The following is a 7934-nucleotide window of genomic DNA, read 5'->3' as shown; positions in this document are numbered from 1 at the left end:
AATATATCTTTGCTTCAAGTATCTTAGTAGAATTATATATGTATTCCCCATCTTAAAGCCACAATAACACATTAGACATGGGAGGAAACTGGTTATACTTAACCGGCTTCTCTGTTCTTAGAAATGTTCACTGATTATAACCAATGCTCACTCTTTTAAAAAGAAAGTGGAAAATTATTGATAACATAATATTCTAATGTTGAGCATAAGTGTGTTCTAGACACTATAAATATATCATGTATTCAGAACTTTGTAAGTTTGAACATCTATGCATTAAACTATCATATTTATGAATCAAGTCCTTAAGGCTCATTGATTCATCTTCGGCTAACCTAAAATAAAAAAAATGAGAAGACCCGAAGTCTTATTCAGAGGTAAATGGGAAGTATTACAGATGCAATGAAAACAAAGAGAATGTTTTTGTTTGTTTTGTTCTGTTTGTAAATAAAACTGAGTGTAGGACTTCAGAGGTCAGTCTTTAACTTTGGCCCTTGTAGTGATTTTAGGAGGTACATGTGAATGAGAAAAATCAGAGGCCTCCTGCTTGCTTACAAGTTTTAAACTCTAAGTACAGAGGTTTTTGTGTTATATCTAACCTTCAAGATGTTGGGAGATCCATGTTTCATACTAAAATGACAGGTTTTCCTTTACAATGAGGCATTTTGCCTAACTTTCTAAGTAAGACAGTATCTCAAATGTCTTTAATCTTTGTATCTCAAAGTAGTTTCTAAAGACACAGTTTCTTTTATTACAGGTTGTATCCCTAATACAAACGTCTGAAATCTGAATTGCCTCAAAATCCAAAACTTTTTGGGTGCCCACGTGATGCCACAAGTGGACAATGAAAATGATATTGTTGACACTGCAGGGAAAATGCCTATAGACCACATGGTGAAAATGTGTGGTGGGCTTAGGGAAGGACTACAACAGCGTGCATTCCTAACAGAACAGGAAATCATATCAGTTTATGAAATCAAAGAAAGACTTCTAAGACCGAAAACCATTGTTAATAAGGCAGATGACTCTGGAGGAAACATTTTAAAAAGCTGTTCAGCAGAACATCTCCTCATCCCTAAAGGAACCACTTCCTGGTCTCTTAACTGCTTCTGATATTTTTTCTCACCTAAAAAAAAAAAAATTAGAATACAGTGTAGAGAAACCTTTTAATCAAAACACAGTACCATCAGTGGAAAATAAAAGCCTGCTGTTGTTTCTTGCTGCTGTTGTTTAAGAGCTGATACAGGTATTCTGGAGATGCTACTGTGCTGCTTTAGTTACCCTGAACACATTATGTTTTCCTGTATTAATGGTATGTTTATATAAATATATAAATATACATATATATATATATTTTTTTTTGAGACGGTGCAGTGGTGCGATCTCAGCTTGCTGCAACCTCTGCCTCCAGGGTTGAAGTGATTCTCCTGTCTCAATCTTCCGAGTAGCTGGGACTATAGACGTGCACCACCAAGCCCAGCTAATTTTTGTATCTTTAGTAGAGACGGGGTTTCACCATGTTGTCCAGGATGGTATGTTATATTTTTTACTGCTAAGTACTTACATGTGAATAAATTTAAGAAAATAATTACTTCTCGGTAGGATTTAAATTCAGAGTCAAGAATAATGGTGATGCCAAACAACCACAGATTGTCCACATGGGTGGCTGAGATAGTGATGCCTTTGCTTTCTGATGGTTCAGTGCACACATACTTTATTTAATGCAAAAAAAAATTATTTTAGAAATTGTGTAGAATTTCCTTCAGTCAATGTATATAAGGTATGCATGAAACATAAATGAAGTTCGTGTTTAGACTTGAGTCTCAACCCTGAGACCTCTCACTATGAATATGCAAATATTCTGAAATCTGAAAATTATCGAAATCTAAAACAGTTCTGGCTCCAAGCATTTTGGATAAAGTATACTCAACCTGTATCTGTATACATATATATAAAGGTCTTCAGCACAGACAAGAGTTCTTGAGCCCATGCACAACATTGCTACTTCAGCTTGCTGGAGACTATCTCCAGGAAGGCTGAGTGGAAAAGGGAAGAGACCACTTGGAGTGGTGTTGGATCCATTGAGCATATTTCAAAAACAATAATCAGTTTGCTGTGTTTTGTATCATTTCCTCTTACAGAAGATCTTTGACTTGCTACTGACAGCCATTTTAGAAGGCATATTAGGAATTATTTGGACTTGCTCCTTTAGCCAACTAATCTGTAATTCTTATTTGATTTTATGAAAAATATATAATAAGATATTTCTAACAAATCAAGTATAAATAAACATCAGTGTCAGTGGCTACTCCACTACAACAAATCAATGAAAATATCAAAGAGTGAAAAATTGAGTATTCATTAAACATAGTTTCATGTACATGAACAAGATAAAAATGTAAACACAAAGTTATTCTTGATTTTAAAACTTAGATGTTGATTAAATGTAATATTTTTCTCATTTCAGTCAACAAAAAGTGATATCACACTTTTTAAAACAGAGGAATCTTTCATAAAAATAATAATATACACTTATATATTAAACTTCTGACATAATATCTGAAAACCAAATTCTTTTTAAAAATTTAGTAAAAGAGGGCCACATGTGGTGGCTCACTCCCCTAATCCCAGCACTTTGGGAGGCCAAGGTGGGCGGATCACAAGGTCAGGAGATTGAGATCATCTTGGCTAACATGGTGAAACCCTGTCTCCACTAAAAGTGCAAAAAAAAAAAAAATTAGTCGGGCGTGGTGGTGGGCACCTGAAGTCCCAGCTACTTGGGAGGCTGAGGCAGGAGAATGGCGTGAACCCAGGAGGCAGAGCTTGCAGTGACCCGATATCGCACCACTGCACTCCAGCCTGGGCAACAGAATGAGACTCTGTCTCAAAAAAAAAAAAAAAAAAAAATTAGTAAAAGATTGACTTTAAAAAGTTTACATTTATCATGCTACATTTCAAGAAATAAAATAAATAAAATATTTAAGATAAAGTAGTATTCTAATTGTCTTTAAGGTTTCTTTCTATAAACAGTATCAAATACACTGAGTATAAGACAAACAGAATATTTAAAAATTTATGGTAATACCTAGTAATTTCAGTTAGAACCAAATCAGAGTTATATAAAGATATACACATACATACGATAAACATTTATTTTATATCTTCATATAGCAGCCACTTATATATAACAAATAATACATAATACACCTTCATATATACTATAAGTAGAAATAAACAATTGTACATGAGAACCAAGTATAGTGGACTATAGAGGAGACTGAATATCACAGGTATCTGTTAAGATAAGTGAGTCTCTACTAAAATAATACAAAAAATTAACCTGGCGAGGTGACAGGCACCTGTAGTCCCAGCTACTCGGGAGGCTGAGGCAGGAGAATGGCGTGAACCCAGGAGGCAGAGCTTGCAGTGAGTCGAGACCGCACCACTGCGCTCCAGCCTGGGCAATAGAGTGAGACTCTGTCTCAAAAAAAAAAAAAAAAAAAAAAAAAAAAAAAACCAACCAAAAAAACATAAGTGAACACATATACACATTAATTCCTAATAAGAGAAATGTGAACATTTTACTTGTTATTGTTTTTTTCTTCCAGAATTGGTTTTATTTATTTTCAATTTAATAATAGAGTATTCCTTCTTTATATTTAAAATAAGATATTTAAACTCAAGTGGTATTCAGATCATCTATAGGATAAAAAAAAAAACAAAAACAAAAACAGCCTGTAGTAAGTAGCTCCACATCATCCTTATAAATTGCAGTTTATCAACTCTATCATCTATTTAAAACTAACATGGTATGGACTAAAGTTGGTAATAAAATTTTTTTTTTTGTTAAAACTTTTTTTTCTCTTCAGAACTTAGTTCTGAAAAGCATGAATACTATAAATAAATAAATAAATAAATAAATAAATAAATAAATAATAAATAAATAATACAGTTTTTGTTTTTGAACTTCCTTTTTCCACTGTAGTTCACTACAGTTTGTGCCACGTCAGTTTCAAAGCATCAGTTACAGCAGTGGAGCAACTCTGGTTTAATGGGCTGTTATGCAGCTCCTTCTAGTGGGTTTTTTTCTTATCTGTTTTATAAATACACACTGATAGAAACTACTGGGTAGAGACTTAAAATAGTACTTTAACAGTTGCGGAGTCCAGGTCGAAAATGGAGGCAGCTGCTGTGTCCAGGGTTTCTTGGTTGCTGGGCTGGTCCCGCCCACAGCTGGGGTGGCCTATGTCGAGGGGCTCCCATGCCCAGGAGGGCTCAGCTAGCATGCGAAGGCCCTCACCTACTTCCTCGTGCTCCCGGAAGTAGCATGCGGCATGCTGAATGTGTTCCTGAAGTCGCGCCACGGAGAGCACCAGAGACCCGAGTTGATACCCTACCCCATCTTCGCATCAGGACCAAGTCATTTCCCTGGGGAGATGGTAACCCTACTCTATTCCATAACCCTCACGTGAATCCACTTCCAACTGGTTAGGAAGATGAAGAAAGAGGATCCAGACCACTACCCGGGCACCGGGGACCACAGCACTGGTTTGGACCATTGCTTTGCACATGGACCAGAAAAATTATAGGAGACCTTAAGCTCACCTTCTTTACTTATATCAGATGATGACTGGTATCCTGATCTTCCATCCCTTTGCTTGTGGCAGGAGATGGCTTAAATAAATAAGTTAAACTCAAAAACAAAAAAATTACAATTGGAATGTCAAGTACCTGCTTTACTCATATATCCAAAGTATATTTTTCAAACATTTTATTGGCATTTTTACTTGACTTTAGCTATATAGACAACCACTCTTCAACTTTTCTGCAGGATTATTTCATTCATAAATATAATTCATAATATGAGGCATAATGAAGTCTAACCGATTCCAAAAATTATCTGGTTATCTCACTTAGTGGCAACTGTGAAATTGTTTAAAGGGAAGAGCTTTGTTAATATTAAGTTTAAGAAAATCAGTTACAAAAGAGAAGTTTAAAGAGAAGAATCCATTATTTCCATTATTTGAATAATTTATTCAATTGTTTTCTCATTAAAGCTTCACAAACTGCTAACAAATTTATGTCAATGTCTGAATAATTTCAAGTTTCACAAGTATCACTCAATTGTGACAGTAGCTCTCCAAATAATAGAATGCTATATTTCTCTTGATCTTTAAGAAATAGATGTGTTCATAAAATGCAGACAGGCAATACAAAAATAATGTTAAAAATATTGTTATCTGCAATGCTAATAATAAATAAACAATAGAATACCTAACACCGTAGTCAGAAAAACAGACTCTTCATTTCGGTAATGCATGAATAAATGTGTGATGGCCTGGAAAATGGTTAGGTGAAATACATATTTTCTATGGATTTTTGAAAAGGGCTTCTAAAACATTAAGCCACTAATTCCAGAGTATAAATAACAGCTGTAAGAATTTGTTTTATGTGTCATATTTAATTGAAAACCATGTGAAATAAAGGTTAAAGAGTACCTTTATATTAAAAGTCATTAGAAATAAAGGCAAGTTGGCCAGGTTCTCTGACTCACACCTGTAATCCCAGCACTTTGGGAGGCCAAGGCAGGTGGATCACTTGAGGTCAGGAGTTTCAGCCTGGCCAGCATGGTGAAACCCCATCTCTACTAAAAATACAAAAAATTATCTGGACATGGTGGTACACACCTGTAATCCCAGCTACTCTGGAGGCTGAGGCAGGAGGATCTCTTAAACTCAGTAGGCAGAGGTTGCAGTGAGCTGAAATAGCACCACTGGACTCCAGCTTGGGCAACAGAGTGAGACACCATCTCAAAAAGTAAAAAAACAAAGAAGGAAAAGCAAGTTTGTTTGTTTAGAACTAATCCACTTTTAACTACATCTAAAATTTTATATACACATAAATATAAAAAATTTTGATGTTTTTTGCCATCAATAAATATACAATAATCATTTTCATAATGAATTAAGTAAACTAAGTGAAAACTAAGTTTTCTTACCATAAAAATCACTGTCATTTAGAAATAAAAGCATTTTATACAAAGAACATGTACATTGTGTTTCAAATGTTGTCTTTTGTTGTAAAATACTTATTTGTGACTGCTATAAAATAAATGATTGCAGATATAAAGAAAAACATGCTGAAAAATATCAATTCCTTGAAAAATCAATTTTTATTGAAAGAAAGGTAGAGGACATTGTTATGCTGATAATAAAGATAATAGATTTAGTCTCCAAATTCACAGTATCATTTGTACAGAAATTAATGGCTTGATTACTTTAATAAGGCAGAGTAAATAATAGTCTATATTCATTGATGGTGTGAGAAAATGGAAGGCAGGAAGGACACACAATTTACACTCATTATTGTCACTAAAAGAACCAGCATTTCCTAGTCATCACTTGAAAAATAACCATTTTGGGCCGGGCACAGTGGCTCATGGCCTGTAATCCCAGTACTTTAGGAGGCTGAGGCAGGCGGATCACAAGGTTAGGAGTTCGAGACCAGCCTGACCAATACGGTGAAACCCCATCTCTACTAAAAATACAAAAATTAGCCAAGTGTGGTGGCATATACCTGTAATCCCAGCTACTGAGCAGGCTGAGGCAAGAGAATTGCTTGAACCCGGGAGGCGGAGGTTGCAGTGAGCCGAGATCTTGCCACTGCACTCCAGCCTGGGCAAGAATAAGACTCTGTCTCTAAATAAATAAATAAATAAATAACCATGTTATTATTATATTTTTGCTACACGGTGATATAATGATCTTCACATATGCAATTTGTGCATTAATATACCTTTCTCCTGCTTGTGGAAGGCAGTAGTTGTATGTGAAATCCAAGAGTGACAGCACTGCTTCTCTGGGGCAGTTCTCTATTAAAGCTTTTTATACAAGCAAAGTGCTGTGCATGTTGAAATATCTATTGCCGACTTTTGCAGCCAGAATTTCTATATTTGTGATTCGAATGCAGAAATATCCACAGTCACTCTCAAAAGGATTTATTTAATCCATATCCTGATATCATTAGCACTGACAGGGTTTAGGGTAACACTCAGGGAGATAAACACTTTTGATATATTTCTTCAAAGAATGTGTTCTGTCAGTGAATGTGTCCAAAAGCATCAGGGCATATAAACATTCCTCAAGTGGGTTTACTTATCAAGTATAAAATGACTGGGCCAGGAGAGTACTAGGGTTCTGACAGCTTGTGGTTTGAAATTGAGCATGACCCTTTGTACTCTTAAACAGAATTGTCTATTTTTGTCTATCTTGATTCAAAAGGAAGCAGTCAATGCAAGTATTGCAAAGTAAGGGCAATTACAATTATAATTATAAAAATCAATTTTAAATCAAGATCCCAGCACTGCAAAAAACACCTTGGAATAAGGCTCTGATAAATCGCCTTCTTTTCTTGTAATTTTTCAAGCACCACTATAGGAGAAGTCTGAAGACGAATCAAGTGACAAGAAGTTTGAAACAGCTTGCTAATTTATTTTCTGAGCCATATTTCTTGGCTAAGTGAGTATGTATTTCATTACTTCCATGAACATACTAATCATAAAACTATCTATTATCCTTTAACTAAAGGGTCAATGGTTTTAGGATGTGGAAGTAAACTGTTACACTGTTTAAAAACACTCTTCTCTGAGGAAAGATAGTATTTTATGGTATATTAAAACATGACTAAATAGCTCTTCTATTCTTGAAGAACTTTTCCAGAGAATTACATGTAAACATTTTGTGCTAAAACTCCTACACTATAATATGAAATAGGTATCTTTAAGAAAACGAAGCTTTTACAGGCACAGATTTTTCCCTCTTTCTGATGCAATGTGGTGCATTTGATTAGATAAGTTCACATTGACAAGCTAAGATAATTAATACAAATAAGTAACTCGTACAATAATAAATGTTCTTTTTTTTTAAAAAAAAAAGAAC

The 7934-nt window shown here is 34.8% G+C and overlaps 1 pseudogene; it reads left to right on the top strand.

Annotated features, from left to right (window-relative positions):
• The first annotated feature begins 4173 nt into the window (after positions 1–4173).
• On the top strand, positions 4174–4624 carry LOC105521860 (annotated as a pseudogene).
• The last annotated feature ends 3310 nt before the right edge of the window (positions 4625–7934 follow it).

Source organism: Colobus angolensis, unplaced genomic scaffold (genome assembly GCF_000951035.1).
Source record: "Colobus angolensis palliatus isolate OR3802 unplaced genomic scaffold, Cang.pa_1.0 Scaffold41, whole genome shotgun sequence".
Taxonomy (NCBI): Eukaryota; Metazoa; Chordata; class Mammalia; order Primates; family Cercopithecidae; genus Colobus; species Colobus angolensis.
The sequence above is the reverse complement of the archived record's forward strand: the minus strand, read 5'-3'. Positions and strand labels throughout refer to the sequence as shown.